This window comes from Geospiza fortis, unplaced genomic scaffold (assembly GCF_000277835.1).
Source record: "Geospiza fortis unplaced genomic scaffold, GeoFor_1.0 scaffold443, whole genome shotgun sequence".
Taxonomy (NCBI): Eukaryota; Metazoa; Chordata; class Aves; order Passeriformes; family Thraupidae; genus Geospiza; species Geospiza fortis.
In genome coordinates this window covers 6282487-6304518 of record NW_005054335.1, presented here as the reverse complement: position 1 = coordinate 6304518, position 22032 = coordinate 6282487, and the positions used below count along the sequence as shown (strand labels likewise).

The 22032-nt window shown below is 37.4% G+C and overlaps 1 protein-coding gene across 1 annotated transcript in view; it reads left to right on the top strand.

Moving 5' to 3' along the window:
- Positions 1 to 8803: 8803 nt before the first annotated feature.
- Positions 8804 to 22032, top strand: part of GHR (growth hormone receptor) — a 147627-nt gene continuing 134398 nt past the window's right edge. The window contains exon 1 of the mRNA XM_005422009.2: positions 8804 to 8943. The gene's annotated coding sequence lies outside the window, so the exon portion shown is untranslated. The remainder of the gene's footprint in view (positions 8944 to 22032) is intronic.

Genomic DNA, 22032 nt, shown 5'->3' with positions numbered 1-22032 from the left:
AACTTCATCCAAGTTGTTGAATGACATGAAATAAAGAGAGGATCAATGACTTAAATTCTGTTCCTTGCCATTCAATAAAGAAAAACAGAAATTGTGGTATTTCGTTTGCTCTATGACTACATTACGTTATACCTGTGAAAACAGGTTCATTATTACTAGAGATCTGAACATCAGCTTTTGATTTGGAAATAACAACTCAATACCTTTGCTGAAAGGTTGGGGAAAACCCACAACTTTTATAGTGGGTGACTAGGACAGGGAAATAAAAATAATAATAAGGCACTGAAACTGGTCAAAAATAAATGGATGAGCTCAAGATACTATCTGGGGATGATTAATTTATGTTGTTTCAAACTAAGCATAAATGGAAAGAGTGATGATGTTAACACTTCCACAGAACCAACAAAATGTTTCACCTTAGCCTAGCAACCCTAAGTAAATTTCTGGGGGCATTGTGCTGTCTTACGTGGTCTGACACCAACTATGTCAACTGTCATTTTCATATGCAAAACATATATATATCTATATATGTAGTACTTCAGCCTTTTCCTTTTGCATGAACATCTACACACCATTTTGTGCAGGGTTCTCACCATGCTTTTTTTCAACAATCAAGTACGTCGTAGCCAAAATGTTAAAAGTTGGTTTATACTTTATTTAGCCTGATTTGTTTGCTTGCTTCTGTGTTCAATATCTGGGCTCTTTGCTTTAAAGTTCCACCTTGTATGGCAGACTACCTTTGATACAAGCCAGAACTCAGAATGAAGAATCCTTTCTAAAGTATTATCTCTCATGCTTTATTTCTGCCTTATTTAGCACAGAAAATTACCTACAAAGGATAAAATATCCAGTAAAGTGGAAAACAAGAGTTACAGGGCAGATTCCTGGCCTTTTGTCAGGGCAGGGATGGTAGCTCAAATGAAAACAAATTAACACTAAAAGTAATATAAGAATTTGGGCTTTGATTTCTTAATTACTCATTCCTAGCTCAACATTTTAGAGAAATAGCATTTCTCCAAAGATGACTTCTTTTCTCATTCTGCCTCTAAGATCTCTTTTTTCATATTCTCTTAAAAAAAATTTTAATGTTTTCTTAAGATGATTTTTTTCCTTACCAGTTGTAGCCCAGTACTTATTAGCAAACTAAATTTCTTGAGATACTATGTAGATTTTTTTTTTACCTTATTGCTCATTTTTCAATTTTCCGTGACTTTTAAAATATCTATATGTAAAAGAAATTCTGTCACCGTCCGATATCTTGCAGAGCACAGCAAGGTGTCTGGTCTCAAAAGTATATTCTGTGTTGCTGCATCTGGCATTTAGACTGAGTAAGCAATGTGTGAAAAGATGCTCGCAGAAGGCACCCAAATGATGTAATAATACGTGAGGAAAGACAGACGGGAAGGGAAGGGAAGGGAAGGGAAGGGAAGGGAAGGGAAGGGAAGGGAAGGGAAGGGAAGGGAAGGTCATAGGCCTACACTTCTGCTAAGTAAGAAAGAGGTAGTTTTTTATCCTAAAAATGGATAATGATGATTTTTTCTTGACTGCAAGCAGAGCACATTGACTTTTCTGCTTCTGGACTTTGAGACTTTGAGCTGTACTAGATCTGAGTGGATCAGCAGTGAGAGAGTTTTTGGGTTTTTTCCCCCCCATTTAATAGAGAAAATGAAATATTAATTAGAACAAGAATAGAACACCAGCTCTCCCTTCTCCTAGGAAACTGCAAAACTGCTATAGTCACTAGAGCATGAAGTCATGAAAAGCATTACCATTTGCTATGAATATTCAACTACTCCACACAAAGTGAAAAACACTGAAAGGACTGAACAGATTTCCATTCCAGCACTTTGCAATATGTGTTTTTCTTTCAGGAGGTAGAACAGGTGTGTTTAGATCCATCCTGGAAGACAAGGAGCTAAATCTCAAGCTCCGGCATCTCAGTGTTGGTCCAATTGTTGAGACAAGTGAAAAGGGCAAGAAAGAGCATTTTAAACTGCTTTTTGCTCGGAACATAGTCTGACAGACATACATTATTGGACTCTGGGAAAGCACCAACATTCTCAAGAATCAGAGTTAGGACTAAATGCAGGGAAAGTTTGCAGACAATGAGTGGAAAACAAAGCATTTTCAGGCATGTTCTGAATACAACTTTAGGATGTCTGCTTAATGTTGAGACAAGATATTGGCTGAGAGCAGTAGTGTCTTCTGAATGAGCTGCCTCTTGAATTGTGTAGAAATTGCAATGACAGTGGTTTCACTGGTCTCTAAACAGAAAACTTAAATAATAGGAAATAAATTGAATACTCTCTGCCATTCCTTGGATTTATTTCTGTACTGTCCTTGCAAACTTCAAGATGATGCTTGAACGAATCATAGATAAAAATGTTTTGAAAGATCAATTTTTTTCTGAGTTAACACAGACCTTGCTGAAATAACTGCAGTAAACTCCAACCATTATTTCCACTGTTTGAGAATAAAAAGTGTCTTGCCAGTATTTCCATCTACACTGTGTTTTTTACTGAAACAAGATTTATATAATTTACTTCAGTTGTCTTTTTTCATCATCATTTTTGGTTGCATTTTTGTTAGATTGAGAAATAGTTTATGCTTAAGGCCAAGGGTTCCTAATTTCTGATGTGTGAAGATTTTTCTTTATGTTTATATCATGGTGTTTATTCATTTGTGTAGATCTGAGAAATCTGAGGCTAATAGAACACAAATACTGGCTTTGAGGCGAGGAATTTGTATGTGTGTGTGTTTCTTTTTTGTGTTTGCATTTCATGTTTGTTTTTTTAATTTTGTTTCTTACAAACTCAGGAAGCACTAAGAGTGTAATTCCTTATATAAACATTCAGTAGTATCAAAACATAGAATCCCAAAACAATATTGAAGCCTATCTATAGGCAATCCAAGTTTCTTTAATACTAAGCAAGTGCAGAGCCTTCAACAGAAATCCAAATTGCACAGCAGAATGTAACCAGTTCTGAGCCTTTTTCTCTCTCATAATCAAGCAGGAACATCTGGCAGTGTAACAACTGCCTATACATGTTTCAAAGCTGTGAAGAACAAGGTTAAAATTTATTTCAGTTTATCAGTTTTTTCATTGACTTACAAGGTTTCTGGACTTCAACCCAAGAAAGGTTAACAGTTAAATCCGTATATATGTTTTAACAAGAATTAGAAAACCATTCAGACTATTACGAAAAACAATCAGAGCTTCTAATATCTGCTGTGATGGTGAATATTGAAACAAATTGTGACATTCCTACTGCTGACAGTGAAAAAAAATTAGTAAACATTCTTTGCAGGCAAGGAGAAAAACAAAAAATACTATTCATGAGAAATGCTAATTCTGCCTCCTTCAATTTATTATTGTAGTGTCCTTGCGATGCTCTAGTGCAGCACTTCATCACAGTTATATAAGAAACAGCAGGTCTTTCAATATACAGAGTGACTGTTGCAGGTTTTTCAGTGGTAAACTACAGACATACCCTCTTTTATTTCATTAGAAAACACAAGGATTAACACACAAATATGGAAGAGGAGCTGCAATTAAATAGTGCTTGGTGATACAAATTGCCAAGGTTGTAGTTTTGTACCAAAACTGTAAGTTCTTTTTTTCTCATAGAAGCTTTCACAAGAAATACTGTTTTGTGCATATTCAAAGCAAGTTGACTGACATGAAGTAGGTACTCCAAATGAGGATGTCTCAGGTTAGGTGTGAATGGGATAAGAATTTTCCCGTCCAAGCTCTGGACAAATTGCAGGTCTATTTAAAGACTGCCAGTCTGCAATACATTCCTTAGGTGGGAAAATTTAAAAATCCTTCTGTAGCTCTATTACTCTGTGTTAATATGATACTTCAAATTACCAGAACTTACATATCATGTGAAACCTCTAGTCCCAGTGGGTAATTTAAAAATTTAAACACAAGGTTGTTTGAAAAATTTAGTGCTTATGTCTGGGGAAGAAAAAAAAAACCAATGCATACAATGCATACAATTAGAAGAAAATTTTGGGAATGAATCATCAAAGTCAGGGAAGCAGTAATAAAACGTGACAAAGAGCAAATGGCCTATATCAGTGCAGGTTGTCTTCTGTAATTTTCTAGGCAAAACAAACACAATAAAATTCAGAAGGCTCTTACCTCCCCACTGTGCGGCTGGCAATCGCCATACAAGCAATTCCTTGCCAGAAGGCACACATATGCCCAACTATGACATTGCAAACTAGAAGATATGAATATTCTCAGTAATAAGACATACATCTGAGGAGAACCTTGACCAGGGTATTTCAGCCTATGACAAAGGCTAAAAAGTTTGTGCTGCCTTTCAACAGTCAGACAAAGAAATGTGGAGATAGGAGCCAAGGTAGTGTGCAGAAATTTTTGCAATATGAAGCAGAAGAAGGAAGGAAAACAAGATTTCAAGAAAGAGGAGATAAGTAACATCAGATTGAAAATACAGTGATATAGTATCTTATCGTCAAAAAAAGGGGCACGGATGTATCACATATCATGGTATGTGATCTGATAATTTCTTATAATGGTCCATTCTTCTATTTCATTAGCATATTCTGGGTTTTTTGCTTTATGATTGCAAACACAATGAGTCTACCTGCTTGTACAGTCAAACTTCTTGAGAATTTCCCAGAAGTCATGGTGGAAGAGTTAAATTCCTTTCATTTTGTTCTACTGGGTGTTTCCCTAGTCTTCAGAAGATATCCTGGAACTCTTCTATTTGGTATTAATGAAGCTTGAGAAGTGTAGATTTTCAGCCTTTATTGTTGCTTTTTTCCTTTTTGTTGTTTAGCTTTACTTTTAAGGAAGGTTCATCTTGTCACTATAAAGTGAATTTTCCTTTTTTCTGTTACAGCTTCCACAACCTTTCTTCAGGAACGTTTATAGGAAGATCCCTTTTTGTATTAATCTACTGGTGGTTTTCATCCTGATCATCCACTTTTCTTTGACTGCGAGGTGGTCCCTTTTCCTCTCACAGATTAAATGAGCAGGTGGATCTGCATCATTGTCTTGGTCTTTGTAGCCCACAGAAAGTTCTCACCACTTTCCTGAAATGCGAGATAGTCCTCTGCACTTCTTACATCTTTCTTCAGATGCCAACCATCCTTCTGTATTTTTTTTCTTATTTTTGGCCAACTAACATGCAGTTCCATGTACTGAATTCTGATGCACTGATTTCTTTTAATCTTTACATGCATGCACAATTTCATGGTTTTTTTGCTGTCCTGCAAATTACTAATTTTTTTTCCTGATAGAGTGATGTGCTTACTTTTTCCTCCCTCCATATGTTTTAGTAGTTACTAAAGTGAGGTATGACATTGGTCAGCTTGTCACCCATCCTCAGGTGGAGATTCAATGCCCTCCTGCTGATCACTGACATGGAGAGTGATACATCCTCCTTGTCTTCTCTTCCTGTCCTTCCTAAAGAGTCTGTATGTACCCATTCCAACACTCCAGTCATAGGAGCCATTCCATAACATCTCCATGAAGATGATAAGATCATAGCCCTGGTAGATGTGAGCTGTCTCTCACTCTTGTTTACTCCCCATGCTGCGTGCATTCCAGTAGAAGCTGCCCTCGATGAAGCCAGCTTACTCTCTGGAGTGGCTGGAGCTACTTTGTGCTGCTCTCCTGATGACCTGTGATCCTTCTCCAGGCTCTAGGCTTCTCTTGTTGGTCCTGATATCAAAATGGAAAGTGGAAGGAGTGGAACGGGTTGAGTGTCCCCTCCCCTTGCAACTATAGTTTAAAGCCCTCTTCATCATCTTTACTGTGACTGAAGTTCTCTTCCCCTTCTCAAATAGATGGACCCCCACCAGCCCTGGAACAGAAATTATGAGCAATCTACTCAAAGGTTATATATGCAAATATACACGGTTTAAATAATTAGTCCTTTTGCAAAATCTTTATGACGCTAGCACCACTTTTCTCAGAGTCTGTCCATTTTTACTCTTAGGGTTTTGAACCCTTCAGGAAGAGCTTCCCTCTTCACTTGTGTATTTCTACAGTGCTGGCTGCACTAAGATCCCAGCTTCAGATACGGGTGTTCTGGGCTCTGTTTTCATATGAAAAAAATAATCAAACAGCTCTGTTTGTATAAATTAAGATATACTTTCCCTAGCACAAGCTGTGTATACTTGCCATAAATCAGCTATTGGATGAGTGGCTCTTTAAGAAAAACATCCATATGCTTTACAAAAGAACAGAGGTTTAAAATACATACTAAAAAACATCCATTCCTTTTCAGCTTTCAACTGGTCAATTGCATAGATCAAAACAAGAGAAAAGTGAAGTACCCTGAAAACATTAGCTATGAGTTTGAATGTTCCTTATTTTATTACCTGCAGGTCAAAATGGATTGTCACATTAACATGGAAAATAGAGAAACCCCAAGACCTAGCTTCCTGCAATTTAGCATATATTGAGTGAAAAATCAAAGAGAACATTTGTTTTATTGTTGAGATGACTGTGTAGGAGATGCAGATGCAGGCCATCAATAATGTTGGTATTATTTTTAACTGAAATACTGTAGGACCATTATAGACATATAGTAAAAAAGATAAGGACTTCAGCCTGTAACCGAAACACAAAAGGCACTGAATAGAGGCTGGTAGCTTTCCTTCTGTTTATGGTATAATTGCAGCCGTTTTCAAGCAAGCTATAACATGAAAAGGAGTAAAAATTCAATGTCAGTAATGTAATTTGGTGTCATATATCAATGTTTCTTAGCAACAACCCAGTAATGTTCCATGGAGGCCCTGCTCAAATGAAGTCATATTGCATCAGTGGAGAATATTTTCAATGAATGTTTATGCTTCAGGTTTTTCTCTGAAAAACTCTGGATGTTGCAAGAACCTTGCTGCTCCAGGTTGAAAACATTAATTTTTTCTTTGTTTTCATTTGTTTTTAAAAATCTGCATATAACTCATCTGTGACAGTGTTCATTAGACCAAAACAAAAACCAGCTTCAAAATATTTTTCTTCCCTTTATTGTAAAGAAGATTGTCTGTCCTGTCAGGAAGGGTGTCTCTCAGCTCCTGAGATCTCTCTTGAGTAACAGTCTTGGGATAGACCCACAGTGTTGAATGTGTATATGTGTAAAGCAACACTTGAAGGAAGAAGAAAGGGGGAGGTTTTTTTCCTCATATTCAAGATACATCATCTAAGACATGCTCAAACCCTTTCTGTCTTAAAGTTCAAGCCATTTTGGAAACCAGGTAAATTTTTTAAATTTCAGCAGCTAGAGGGGAAATAATGTAATCAAATAATAAAACCAGAAAAATAAAAGGAACAGGGAATATTAGAGATATTTTGATATCCTATTTTTAATATTTTTATAATCTTATGACACTATAGTCACAGAATTCACAGAATATCTAGGTTGGAAGAGACCTTCAGGATCATCAAGTCCAGCCCATGCCCCAACACCTCGAGTAAACCATGGCACCGAGTGCCACATCCAATCTTTTTTTAAACACATCCAGGGATGGTGACTCTACCACCTCCCCAGGCAGACAATTCCAGGATTTTATGACTCTTTCCATAAAAAACTTTTTCCTCACATCCAACCTATATTTCCCTTGGCGCAGCTTAAGACTGTGTCCTCTGGTTCTGTCTGTTGCTGCTTGGAGAAAGAGACCAACCCCACCTGACTACAGCCATCTTTCAGGAAGTTATAGAGGGTAATAAGGTCACCTCTTAGTCTCCTTTTCTCCAGGCTGAACACCCCCAGCTCCCTCAGTGGTTCCTCACAAGGTTTGTGTTCCAAGCCCCTCACCAGCCTTGCTGTCCTCCTCTGGATGAGCTTCAGCGTCTCAATGTCCTTCCCAAACTGAGGGGCCAGAACTGGACACACCACTCAAGGTTTGGCCTCACCAGTGCGAAATACAGGGGGAGAATGACCTCCCTGGTCCTGCTGGCCACACTGTCCCTGATACAGGCCATTAGTTACTACTCAAAAGGCAAAAAACTGAGTATGAATTAACACTGTTCTGACGACAACTTGGATCAGGATCAAATTTTCCTATGCCACTCACAGATGTGGCTTCATGGAGGTTTGCATTACCTGCACCTCTGGTTCCTGCATAGTCAGAACTCAAGAAAACACCTAGAAATTTTCACACCTGATGTACTTTGCACTTGCAGAAGATCAATTCAGCTTTTCTTTTTCCTTTCTGATCCAAGCATTAGGGAGATACACAGTCTTAGCGCTTTCAAAATACCAGATTTTTGTGATGGTGCACAGGTATAAAAGGATTGGACTTCAATCAAAGAATGAGCCTTCCCTTATCAGAGCAAGGGCTTAATATAAGTGTACACCATTTGCTTCAAAATTACTTTTCCAATCAGTTAGCCAGCATTTAAGGTCCATCAGAAGATTTAGGTTCTGAAAAAAAGACACATTTTGTTACAAAGCAACAAAGCCCCAAAGACAACACCTCTGCTTGTGAGAGTTAAAATCCTGATGTCGTTCTGAGAGTATTCAAGCACTGATTGCAAAGATCCTGAGGTTCATAAATCCTGTGAGAGAAATAATTTCATTTTCTAAGTCCTCATAACAAAATAGAAGCCAGTAAAGAAAGGGCCTCTTAGATGAAGTAACTGCTTTGTGTCACACTGTGTAAGCAGTCCCTGCTCCAAGGCCATGCAGGGGACATGTTGACATAGGCAGATGCAGATAGGCCGTATCTCTCTCACTCCTGCTCTGGCCAGGAGTGCCAGAGCTGGTGCGAACCAGCTTGGCCAGGAACCCTTGAACTCCTGTAAACACACCACGAGCCCATACTTTACCCCTTTGAACACTTTTATTTTAGGCCCAGCAGCCCTGCAGCCTTGCTGTGCAGGCCCTGAAGGGGCCCGGAGCGGGTGCGGGACGGACATGCGGGACACACGCTGTCAGCCTGGCATGGCGCGGCCCAGTCCAGGTAGGAGCATGGGGATTTCTGCAGGGCCTCCGGTGACCAAATCTCCGCCTAGTCCAGGGGCTCATCACTGCAGGTTGCAGGACAAACCAATGGAAATCTGAAACCAGCATCTCTAAAGCAATGGGCCTGACAGGAAAATTCTGCCTTGTCTCCATGTCTTGTCCGGTGAGACAGGAGTGGCTCTGTTTCTGCAGTTTATCCAGATAAACCACTGTGTCCAGTCTGAGCTGCTGATTGGGCTCAGGTTAGCACTCAGGTCGTGACCGCCTGTATCTGTCTTTCTCTTCTCATATGCTCTTTTTTCCTTCTCATTGGCACTGAGCGCAGTGAGAAGAGAAAATGTGGTCGGGAGAGGAAGTTTTAACAAATTTACAAGACACAAAGGATCTCTGCAGATCAAAATATACTTTGAAATTTCAGAGCAAAACAAGAAGCTGAAATACCAGGCCTTTAAACTCCATTTTTTCTCATAACAATTCTGTAACATGACTTGAAATTTGAAATTTAATTTTTACAATTTCTTTTTTCCTCTTGTTTCACTGAAAGGTTTTTTTGGAAAATTAATTTCAGTTTTATGTTTCTGCATATCAGTTTATTGTAGGATCAGCAGCAAAAAATGAAAATATAAATGTGATGTGTAGCATAACTTTGAGAAGAAACCTAAGTGCATGTATACCATTTGAAATAATACTTTTCTGCTGGGTAGAGAGCACAAGCAATCTCTTAGTTATAATTGCATTCCAGTTTACACTGAGACAACAGTGGTTAAATAGGTGGTGTGATGATGTTGCATTTGAGGAAATAAATTTAGCAACTTAGCTGCTAATCACATAATTTTAAAATTCTTTTCTCAAATCAGTTTCTGGAGATCCTGTTAGTGCTAGTTCCAAGACTCAACTAATCTTGAGCTAATGCAGTAACCCACTCGGGATCTCATGGCCTGTGCTAAGGTCCGCAGTGGGGCTTCACAGATGTGGCATGCTTGCGGTAAGGTAAATCCTGTTCTTCCAGGAATGGTTGCTGTTGAAACATGAGATATTTTTGGGAATGCTATGATTTTCTTGGCTCTGTGTAAAACCCCTGATTCCTTTGCTGCATATCCAGACATTTTTAAACATTGGCAGAGTATTTAGAGTTCACCTGAAGTATACAGAAAAGGTAGTTTCCCTGCACACTGAAAGCCAGAGCACCTGGACTTCACGAGGGCCTTGCAATGTGTCTGTTCAATTTAATATCTCAAGTGTGTTTTTAAAGTCTATTCATACCTGAAGTTTCCCATCTTGACAGTGGGTTTCTTTGACACTTAGATTTTGACTTATATAATCTTTTAGTGTTTCTTTCCATGTAAGACAGAAATTTTTGAGATGTAGAATGGGAGAATGGAGCCTATACTTGGGTAGAATTAAAAAATATTTTTTGATTTCTTACAAAAAAAAAGAAAGCACAAACATTTAATTTTGAATCAACACCAAATGTTTCAAAATCTTTATCCACAAATGTAATAATTTTGGTTTTTGTCCTCTGTACTAAGCCCTTTTTATAAAATATCCTGGGGCAGTTTTTTTCTTTTTAAGAAATGAAAATCAGCTCATAAGCATATGTCAATTCAAATTAAAAAAAAAAAAAAAAGAAAGCTTGGTTCAGGCATGTTAAAATCGTATATTTGATTTGAAGCAATTTCAAAATGTCTTTAATTTCTTTCTTCAATTTCTTTCTTTTTTAATCAAAATTGTTTATTGAAATAATATAATTTTAATTAATATTTCAATCCTATATTTGATTAATTTACTGCTAAGACATTAAAATTATTTATCTGTAGTTATAAACAACTGATGCTCTCTGCAGAAACTGAAATTGGTTTTGGTGGCATGCAGTTTAAGTTGCTTTACCATGGTATTGTTTATTTTTACAAGAGTCAAAAAGTCTGAAATATTTGGGACTCCTCATTCCCGAAGAGCTACATTCTACCAGAGCTCTAATTGTAGGTCTATTTATGGTTTCTCCCATTATAATATCAAATATTTTTGTAAGACATTTGTCTTAAAAACAAAAATGAACTCCTCAGTAGATTTTACACATTGCACAAGTATACCAAAAATTATGGAGGAACACTGTCATGGTTTTGTAATCACATAATCCTTTGAAAACTCCATAAGCTCTACTCTAGTTATTTCTCACTTCAGTGGTGTATCTTCACCTTATTTAAACTCTTTTCTATGGCAAGGCTAAACTGCTGAAAACAAATTTGTGCAGCTTCTGTAGACCCAGCACTGCATCTGTACATCTCCTAAGGGAATCCCTGAAAACCCTGCATTTCCCCAGGCTCTAGGCACATGGCCTTAAAATTTTGTCACAAACCTTAGCAAATGGAATTTTCTTTGAGTAAACCAGAATCTAAACGACTCAGCTATGAATTCTTAAATTACCACATAGCTTTCTTTAGCTGAGGTTTGGAAGGGATACTGAGTACTTTCCCAGAGCTTACTAACCACTTGAACAAGGAAGTTGTATCAGATTATGATAGGAGTTAACTTGATATTCAGGTTCCTTTGTGAATCAATAATCAGATATTTAGGGGCTAGAATAAGAGCTTAAACACCTATGACAATTTGGTTGTTGCCTTAGAAATAATAAGTGAATTTTTCCAGAGCCAAATAATTTGCATCAAAATTGTAAATCCCAGTTTATTTTAACTATAAGCCAACAGAATGCAAGACTGTTAGAAATACACCTGTAGTGTTCATCAAGCTTCTATGGAATTTTTTGCTAAGTGGTGACATTATTTTACATCGTAACTAAAATAGCTAATGCCTTGGATGTCCTTGTATGGGCTTCTTCAGTTATCTTAGCAAGTTAGAAAAATTGACATGCAGTAAGTCCTTGTTTCTGACTGCTTTGGGCTGCTTGGGCTCAGAAAACGCAGACATCCCAAACTGTAAGGTCCATCATTAGTGACTACCTGCATCCAATGTGGCAGAGAAGCATTGCAGACATAAAACCATGGGGCAAAGAGCAGTCCCTGCCCTACATATCTTGTGTAATAAGCAGAGGAATGGGTGCACAGTGAGAAGTGATTGATCCAAAGTCACATAACCAGCTACTGGAAAATCAGGAGTTTCCTGTTTGCCATATTAAATTTTTTTTTTACTCAATATCCTCCACTATTTTTGCTATTAAAAGTCATTACTTCTGAAACAGGAGTATCAGTCAAATGGAAAAGCCACAGTGTTTAGACTTCTCTTTAGTGCTTTGTTAAGCTCTTTAATGCTATTTTACTTGTTAAAGATTAAAATTGAAATATAATTTAAAAATGAATGTATGCAGTGAAATGAGACAAATGGGTACTGGAAAATTTAGCAAAGAACAAACTCTTCTGTCTAAACTAACACTGCACATTTGCTTCCATTTTGGAATAGGAAGATAGAGATAGTAGAGAAATATTATGTCAGCTTTCAGTGAGGAAGAAATAGTGACTGATTATTAAGTCATTTTTCTGCCTAAATCTCATCTGTGGATGCCATTTTCTTCTCTCTCCCTCTATGCAATGCCAGAACAAATTCATGCTGTTGATTTTTTCAGCACTGTGTAGCTATTGGTGCCTATGGAGTTCTATCTTCTGCTAATATAAACTAGCCATTTATAGCATTGCTAAGAACAAAATGACTGAGAAAAGACCCTGATGAGGTGGACCCCAAGTATCTCAAAATCTCTGACTCTATTTGCAATGAATCAGGACCTAAGAAGTAATCCAGGAACAATGGAGTAGGAGAATCAGGGAAAAGAATGGAACAGACTGAAGAGAGAAATATATGTCCATGGCATTTCTGGACAAGAACATTTCTAACTGCTGGCAGTGATCAGGAAAGCAAAGCAACTGTGGCAGGATATCACAAAGAAAGCCTCAATTAAAGGGGTTTAATTGCAAAGTTCATTTTTAGGTTCATTTTTAGGCTAGACAAAGGTACCTGGAGTGCCTTTTTGGTTAGCTTTGAAAAATAACATGTATTAGTCAACCTAATTTAAATATGTTACAATTTCCTAATTTTGGAGGAAATAATATGTAAATTTTGCCTGAATATTCATGAAACAATGTTATACTAACCCATGCCTAATCTTCAAAACGTGGATTTTCTTGCTTACTTTATTTAATTCAAAAGTGTCTCCAGTTGCAACTGAAGCTTTCACTCAGAACTATGGCTAAGTTAATTTGTATTTGTGCTGTCATCAGGTTAAATGTTACCTGTTCTCATAATAAGCACCGCTTGTCATACTCCTGATGACCTACCCTTCTTCCCAAGACTATGAATATGCAAAATTTAATCTTTTTGTCTCAGATAATTAGGGAAATTGGCTCCAGTGTGGCTGCAGAGCTGAGAAGGGTCGCACACACACACAAGAAATATATAAGAGGATCAAGAATTACTTTTCTCTGTATCCAATCCATGGCACAAAACAACATGAATATTTCAAGCAATATACACAGTAAAAGAAAATCATACCACTTAAAAAAACTTTGAAAGTTTCCTTGAACTTATTCTAACACATAAAAATATGAATATACCTGTTATAGAAACACAAGCATTAAATTTTAAAGTTTTTGGAAATATCAAGTATACAATCTGAAGGTCTTTGTATTGTGTGAGAGTATAAAACAGGTCTAAAACATGTCCAGACAATACCTTAAGTGCTTAAAAAACCATAAGCTATGTTAGGGCTTCATAGCAGTGATGGATTGCTCTGTTTAACTCTTCATGAAGCCTCTGCCTCCTTGGACAGCTGAACTCTTTCACCCAAACCTGGCAACTTCATTTCTTCACTGAAAGTCAAAAGAGTAGCTGTGAACTTGGGGTGTCTGCTGGTATGAATGCCTTAGGCATGCCTGCTTAGGCAGGAACCTAAGCCCTAGGCTCTACTCTGACTTATTGCTAGCATTTGTTTCTAGTGAGTATTATCATGGTGCTAACCACTGTTTGACTTTTACATTTTCCCTACTGAGAAATTTCCAGCCAGGAAGAAAGCAATTCCTTTGCTGACTCTCACTGGCAGCAGTAATTGTCCTTTGGGCAGCTCAGCTCTCCTGCTGCTCCTGTGAAGAGTCTGGTCCTTACCTGCATTGCACAGCACTGAGCATGGCAAGAGAGTGAAAACACATGTATTTCCAAAAGAGTCACCAAGTCACCACATCACGCCTTACAAAAAATTCTGTCTTTAAACATTGCAGGTAAATCATCTTGGCTTATAAATACTTAAGTGTGAAAAAAAAATACCTTGCTGCTGCCTGTAGCATTTCTTACACCAAATATTTACTGCACAAGGCCATGCTGTGCACAGTGTAGATTATGCAGACAAGACAGTGATAGGAGCCCTCATCTGTTTCTCTGTGGCTTGTTTTATTGCTTGTGTTATTTGAGCTCCTAGACAAGAAGATTTTCTGCAATACTCTCAAAAGATAGAAAGGGAGATGACAAGGTGTGCATTCTAATTTATTCCTAAAATCCTAGTGATACCTTTGATCAGCAGTACACAAAATCTTTTGTCCTGCTATCAGCCTGAAAAGTTTCTCTTTCAAATACTGCATAAAAATATTAATTTGTCAGAATCTGAGTGTTTTGCCATGTACTAGATGTAATGTCAAAGGATTGACAAATGAGAGTTTAAATAACAGACTATGGCAATCATCTCTGTGAGCTGCAAGAACCCTTTTGGATTCCTCTCTTAATTGGTGCTGCAATTGTTCAATGCCTTGAGAATTGTTATGACAATAATTGTGGTAATAATTCAGAATAGAGAGCAATAGCAGAGAAATACTCATGCCTTGGTCAGTCTTGCACTTCTTTTATTACATCAATACAAGTACCACTCAAGCAAACTCTTGCAAGAAAGAATGTGCTCATATGTCAAAAATCCCAGTCATCTCAAGGGTGCAGTTTGGTGCCACTTATATGCCAGAATGTTGACTCTGAAGTTGTCTCAAAATGATTTCTGGAAAAGAAATACAAGTCCTTTCTGTTACACATGCTAGAGAAAAGTAGAAAAAACAATGATTTTTTTGTCATATAACATGATCAATAATGTTACAACAATAATTATAACAGCAGTATAATTGGCATACAAAGACTAACTTTTCATCTGAGCCTTGGAAAATTGGGAAAAAGTTTTAAATATAGTCTTTGAAACTGAAGTACTTAAAAAATAGCTATCTTAAAAGTCCCTCTTCTGGTTTCACCAGGGACTGATATTTTGTGTGGTTACAGGCATGTTGTGACTGAATATTCATATACAAGCTCATCTCGACGTTACAAGACCAGAATTTAGCTTCATCATAAGGATTGCAAAATTTGGGCAATATCTGAGATTTAGGTATAAATGGTCAGTACTGGTTCATAGTATGAAAGTGATATATATATATATATGTAGATGTGTTAAGAACTATTTATTTGAATAGACTTTATTTTTAAAGCCTTGTCAGTTGAATCTTGCATGAGATAGAGAGTTATGCAGACTGTGTTCAAAGAGGAGGTTAGAGAGAACAAGGAAAGGCCTGGACAGGCAGTCTCTGAGTCCTAGCAAGACCAACATTATTCTAGGTCAAATAGCTGTAAATAGGCTTGAACATGCTGTGAATGTGTGTATGGGGAACATTTTCCAAAGAACCTTTCAGTGGTCAATCACTCTCCATTTTAGGATCTAGTTGTTCAGAATAAAAACCTCCTTTGTCCCCCATCTCAATGCAATATACTCCCACTGAAGCAGTACAGTCATGTAGACAAGATGAACTGATTTTAGTACATCGACTTTACATCTGAATGGACTAGGGATAGTCTGATAGGCTTGGACTAAGTATTCTTTGGTTTCTGTAACACTATTACTTTTCTCTAGATGGTTGCATCCAATTCTGTGCAATTTTTAAATCTCAGAGGTCAAGTCCTTTTGTCACAAGTCCTTTTAGCTATTAGCCCTAATAGTTCTCTGGATGCTTTTTCTCTCTTTAAATTAAGATCCCTTTAATGCCCTCAAATAATCATTGGTGTAAGGAGAACACTAAAGTTAAACATATATGTCTCCAGTGCTGTGAAGTGTGTATTTCAGTGGGAAAGTGGTTTTTAAGGAAAGAGCAACATACAAAATAATGCTTTATATTGAGTTATACCTATAAATTATATCAATATGTTTCTATAAAAACTAAAATGGCGTTAAATATTCAATATATTAATATTGTATGTTATATTTATTACATGGTGTTTATTGATTATATAGTAATACAATTTAAAATTAATTGAAATGCCTATATGATGTAAAGGTACATTAATTGGGCAGTTAGTGTTAACTGTGTAGCATTTTAGATAAGAGATTATGTGTAAAGGTATATCTCTTTTGTCTATATAATACTGGTTACTTATGCGGAATGGTAAAAGTTAAGAAACAGCAGAAATACCAAAATTAAGTCTGTTTAACCTTTATGTCAGTGTATTATAGTGATACAGAATGTGGTTTGACAAAACACAAGTACTGTTATTCAGCTGAAAAAGTCACTTAGATGCTCAGAGGAAGCCACTTGGACCTCTTCCTTAGTCCCCCAGAGAAGGCACTTCTGTGTTGCAAATGCAAGGTGCTGAATAGGTAACACAATGTCATAATATTTGTTTTGGTTCCTCTCAGTCATAGTGTGACTTTATCTTGCTTATTGTATGTAAGCTGTACCTTATGTGAACACTTAGTCAACAGTTAAAATAGTTATTTTCTTTCATGCCTTTTACCATAGGATCAGAGCCCCCTACAAACACAAATGAGTTAGCCATCTCAGCTCCCAGGTATGGTATTTTGTAAACTCCATAAGTATACATCCCAGAATTTACAGAAGCAGCCTCTAAAGTGTTTCATTACTTGTGCTCTTCACTGGGGATGCCTGGAACTTGTCTGATAGCCACCAGTCACTCGTGGCATCTGCTGGCTTCAGCTGCACTGACTTGTCAGCATCTACAAAATGCAGACTGGGCTGGAGACCCAGAAGGGAGGCAGCATGTCATTAGTGGTACAGTGTGGTTGTTTACCTAGTATAAAATGAAAATCCACAAATCTGCAGTCTGGAATCAATGTGCACCACAGTCTGTACTAATCCTCACTTTACTGAGTTTATAGCTAGCTGTTTAAATTCCTATTGTTAACCTCATCCCTTGAAATAATGCACGCAGTTCTTTCCTTTATATATACACAAGTTTCATGGGAAAATAGTAGTGCAATTCCTTCCAAAGGACAGGGTGTGCCAGTCAAGTTGAATTGTTTACTTATGAACCCTACAAATGTCAGTATGTCAGTCTTCTCATGTATAACACCAAAAGACATTCAGAAAACTTAGGGGAGCTGCTGTGATTAATGTCAGTATACTTATTATACAAGCAGAGGTCAACAAACTTTATTTAAGTTTTTTTTTTCTGCATTAAACTAATGTGAAGAATCAAAATATTTTCATTTTCATTGGAGGAATCATGGCAGCATCTAGGTTGTGGTACTTTTCACTTCCATAAAAAATACACTTGTTTATAAAAGATTATAAATGCTTGATGAGGAAGAAAATGTTTTTATACAGAACAGGTCTGTTAGAACTTTGTTTCGTATCCTCTTTTATTTGAAGATTCATTAATTAATGCTTTTAATTTTTCACCTTTGATAATGGTAGTATTTTAAGGGGTTTTTTTCCTGGTTTTTGCTTTTGTTTTTATAAAAGTATTTTTTTAAAATTAATACTCTGTCTATCCTCACAGTTCCTTCATTGTCTAGTATCCTGAAAACTCCTAGAATCTGTATTTCTCACAACAGTCAAATATCAGTTATCTGGATTGCAGATTATTCATGCAAGTTATGGAAAGACTGTGAAGGTTTGGCACAAGCACAGTTCCACTGTTTCTCACACCACTTTACCTCTGGGACCAGTGTTGCCACCGTTCTGCAGCAAAACACACAGAGAAAACTACACTGACAGATCCAACCTGGTTTCCAGCAAGCCCATCCAGGTCAGGTGCCTCCTGATCTCCTTATGAAGAGTAGGGCAGCTGGGGAGTACAAATACCCCCACCCCACAGATCTCTGGGTCCCAGAAGCTTGCTGGGTTTGCTGCAAACCCATGTGAACACCTGGACCTGGCTGAGCTCTAGCACAGTGTTGAGCCCAGCAACAAGCCACAGGCTGGGAGAGCAATGCTGATCCCAAGGGACAGGGCTGGCCCCTAAAGAAAACATTATCTACCATGTGTTTTTTTCCTGGGAAGATGCAGTCCATGCTTCTATTTATTGTACCCAAGTCTCAGCACTTTCTGGCATCCAGGAGGAAGTGCTGCCTTGAATGCAGCACCAAGGCACATGCTAGGCTTTGCATTTGCACTGTGCTGTGCTATGCTAGAGGCAAAAAGTCCATCCAAAGCACCAAGGATAGCACAGACCTGCCTGGTAATTTCTCTGAGCAAGACGGATGAGGTCTAAACTTGTTGGTAAACGAGAGCTAATGAAGAGTATTTGTTGCCTACTGGAGATACTGGTGGTACTTTGAACCACATTCTCTCTGAGCTGTACATCCCTCCTGCAGGGCATTCCTGCAGACCTCTCTCTTTGAACTGTAGATTATAGAGGGTGTGGCCACATATTCTGAATTTATTTATCTAATTTACCTGCTAAGAATCACCATTCAGAGGTGCCTAGATTCCTCCACACGCTGCTATAGAGAATTTAGTCTCCTGAATTTAGGTGTTGGGTATCAAGCAATCAAAGTAATTGAAAGTAGATGGTGTATGTGTTTAGCAGAATGGGGTTCAAATCACACTATTACCTCGTATTCTATTGCCCAGAAAATCACTTCAGAAATACTTATCTAAAATTTACTAGGAAAAAATGCAGTGTGGAAAGGAAATTTCAGCTCACTGTTCTCCTTACTGGAGATGTTCTTCAGTTCAAAGTAAATGGAAGTAGAAATACCTTATAGCTACTGAAGTACTCAGTGTGGGCAGGGACTTGTCTAAAAGAAGAGTCCTCTCTTGGCACCTGTTGGGAAAGAGGGAAAGTGAACACATCATTTACATGCAAGATGTGCAATAATTTAGAATACTTCTATTAAAGAAAAAAAAATTATGAGGCTGAAGTGATTGAAGGACTGCAAGCCATGTCTGGAAACCTCCAGAAATGAAATCTTTCTTTGACAAATATTCCTATAGACAAATGCTGCTCTGACAGTGGCTGCAGTCAGAAATGGGAAGGTGAAAGATCTTGAGAAAAGTAAAAGTCATGGCCGATACTGTCCATTTTTGAAGGGTAAATTTATATTTCATGCACGAGCGAATCACTCAAGTAGTCTCCCAGAAAGCCCAAAAGAGTTCACAGGCTGAAAACCAACAGCAGCTGGGAAAGTTCTCTGGCAATGATGACAGATGTGGGTAGGAAGGCAGCAGGAGTGGTGGTAGAGTTGAAGAGTGGCAACACAAATAACAAAAGCTGCCTTTTACCCAGCAATGCATGCCCTGCAGTTCCACGTACTGCAGAGACTATTTCAGATACTTCTTTGCTTGGATAAGGATGTTAGTCTATGTTTGGATGGCTGCCATGGACATGTGAGAAGGTTAGTAATATTGACCTAACTTATTTTGTAGATTAATTTTTTATTTCTGACTGGTTTATTGTTTTATTGTGCTTCTTTAGCCCCTTATTAAAGTTATATTTGTTCAAATTACTTTTACTGGTACTCCTTACTCTTGTATGTCTTATTTCTCAAGTTTCTGAGACAGAATCTTGAAGTACAGATTTTCAAGCTTTCAGAAGGAACAGATAGAGTTGTATTGACTTCTTGTAAGTGTTAATGAGCACAGCCAGTTTATGATTCATACTGCTGAGCCAGCCATAAGCTTCCAGTTCATCTTCATCTTCCATGACAAGGGTTGAGTTCAACACCTTCCATCCTTGCTGAATTATTTCTTTACGCTTTTAGAAACTCTTACTGCACAGATTTTACACTTCTCAGAGGAGATCTGTGCAGTTGCAGCATGTAGTGTCAGTCTGAGCTGTATTTGTCATTGTAGTACTTTCCCCTGCATTTGTAACTGCTTTCCTGGCTGCGTGGATTTGTGGCTGTATCCAAACCCACTGAAATCAGTGTAAAGGTTTTGTGACTGGTGGGATTTGGATCTTATGTTTCAGGCTGGAAACCAGTTAGTCAAATACACATGAAAATCAAAAAGGTGTTTTGAAAAACCTGCATAATACCTACAAAATTAAGATTAATTAATCTGACAGGAAGACATGTCTTTCTAATGAAAGTGTTAAGTAATCCTTTTGCAATACTCCTTCACAGCTTTGCATGGTGATGCTTTGTATTGCACCTATAGGAGTTTCCCTAGCTTACCTAATCACCATTTACATTACATTGAACTTCTGCTATGGATATGGTTAAAGGAAAACACTCCACATTTAATTATCCAACCAAACAGAAACAGTAATATATGGAGGAAATGAAGTTTTGAAATAAAGAAACAATATAGGGGCAGTAATATTGTTGGTCAACTATTGTTAATAGCAAACGCAGTGAACATGTTTAACTAGATTTAAAGAGTGGACATGACAGTCCTAAAGGACAGCATCTGGAACAACTGTTCATCTCTTCACTTCAGATTGTGTCCGGCTATTAACATCATTGTTGCATGGGGTTGCTTACCCATTTCCCCTCAACAGTATTGACAGAGGCTATGAAAATTCCCCAGGATAAAACTTGCTTTACCTCAGGTTAAGGTAAGGGAGTATTTGCCTTACAGCATATTAATCTTGTGGAAATTATTATATTTGTCTGTACATGCTCTTGTAGTATCTGACTTCCACTGAAGTATCATCAGAAGCATTACTAAAAGGGGAGAAAAGTCACTGAATGTGGACATTTGTAAGTTCATTTCAAATCTCACATGTATGATTTTTCATTGCCTTCTTTTGCACTTCTAGGTTCTGTAACATAGATCTAGATTTGTATGTGAGACTAACAAAAAAAGCTCACTGCTGGTTATCTCTAAGGGAAGAGAAGCTTCTGTTCTTGGAGTGCTCTGTTTTTCTTGTGGGGAAGAAAGCTTATTGTAAAATTGAAACTACGAATACCAAGAAAAAGATGGATATAGAGATTCCAGGGAATTATGAGCTGCATGAATGTGGGAGAGTTCGAGGTTGTGGGAACTGTGAAAAAAAAAAAAAGGGAAACCTAGATGTTGTGGTATTCAAAGGGGAAGAAATGTGGATGGATAAGAGCACCAGGAAAAGAAATTAACAATGACAATTGATAAATTAAGTTGTAGGCTTGCCAGACTACGCATATTCTGAATAAGAAACAGAAGGGGAATGCATGGACAGGTTGAGATTAGGATGGCATCAGTGAAAAGAATAGCAGAGGAATAAGGGTATTCTCTTTACATGGCTTTTACTGCCAAGGAATACAAATAAGAGGGATTTTTTTGTTTGTTTTTCTTTCACTAGCAAGACAGAAAGGCTGATATTCCCATCATTCTTCCTCTGATTAAAAAAAAAAAACAAAACAAAATAACAACAACAACAACCAAAAAACCACATAGAACTGGACCTCTTGAAATTTGTTTGAAGAATCAGTTTCAAAGAGAACCTCTCTAGCAAATAGTTGCAAGCCAATTTCTTACCATACTCTTTTTACACAGCATTTGAAGGTCATTAATCAGAAAGTTATAAGATTATTACTGTATTAATCCAGTAGTTGACTTCTGAAAATTAATTTCACTGATTTGCAAGACTAGGCACTCAAAACTATAGAAGCTTTAATTCACAGGTTCATCCTAATATTTTTCCCTGCAGTTGACATATGTATAACATCTGAGCTTTATCTGGAAAGAACTCCTAACTTCTCTGGAGTCCGTTTTGGAGTTGGGGATGTTTTTTGTTTTGTTTTTGTTTGTAATATTTCTTTTCTGCCAAAAGCTGTTTGTATTCATGTCTTAAAATAAGATAAACATTCTCTGTATTATTTTAACCAATTTTAAACACATGTCATGTACATACCATCCAACAAAATCCCTAATGCAAGAGCTCCCATTCCGCAGCCAGT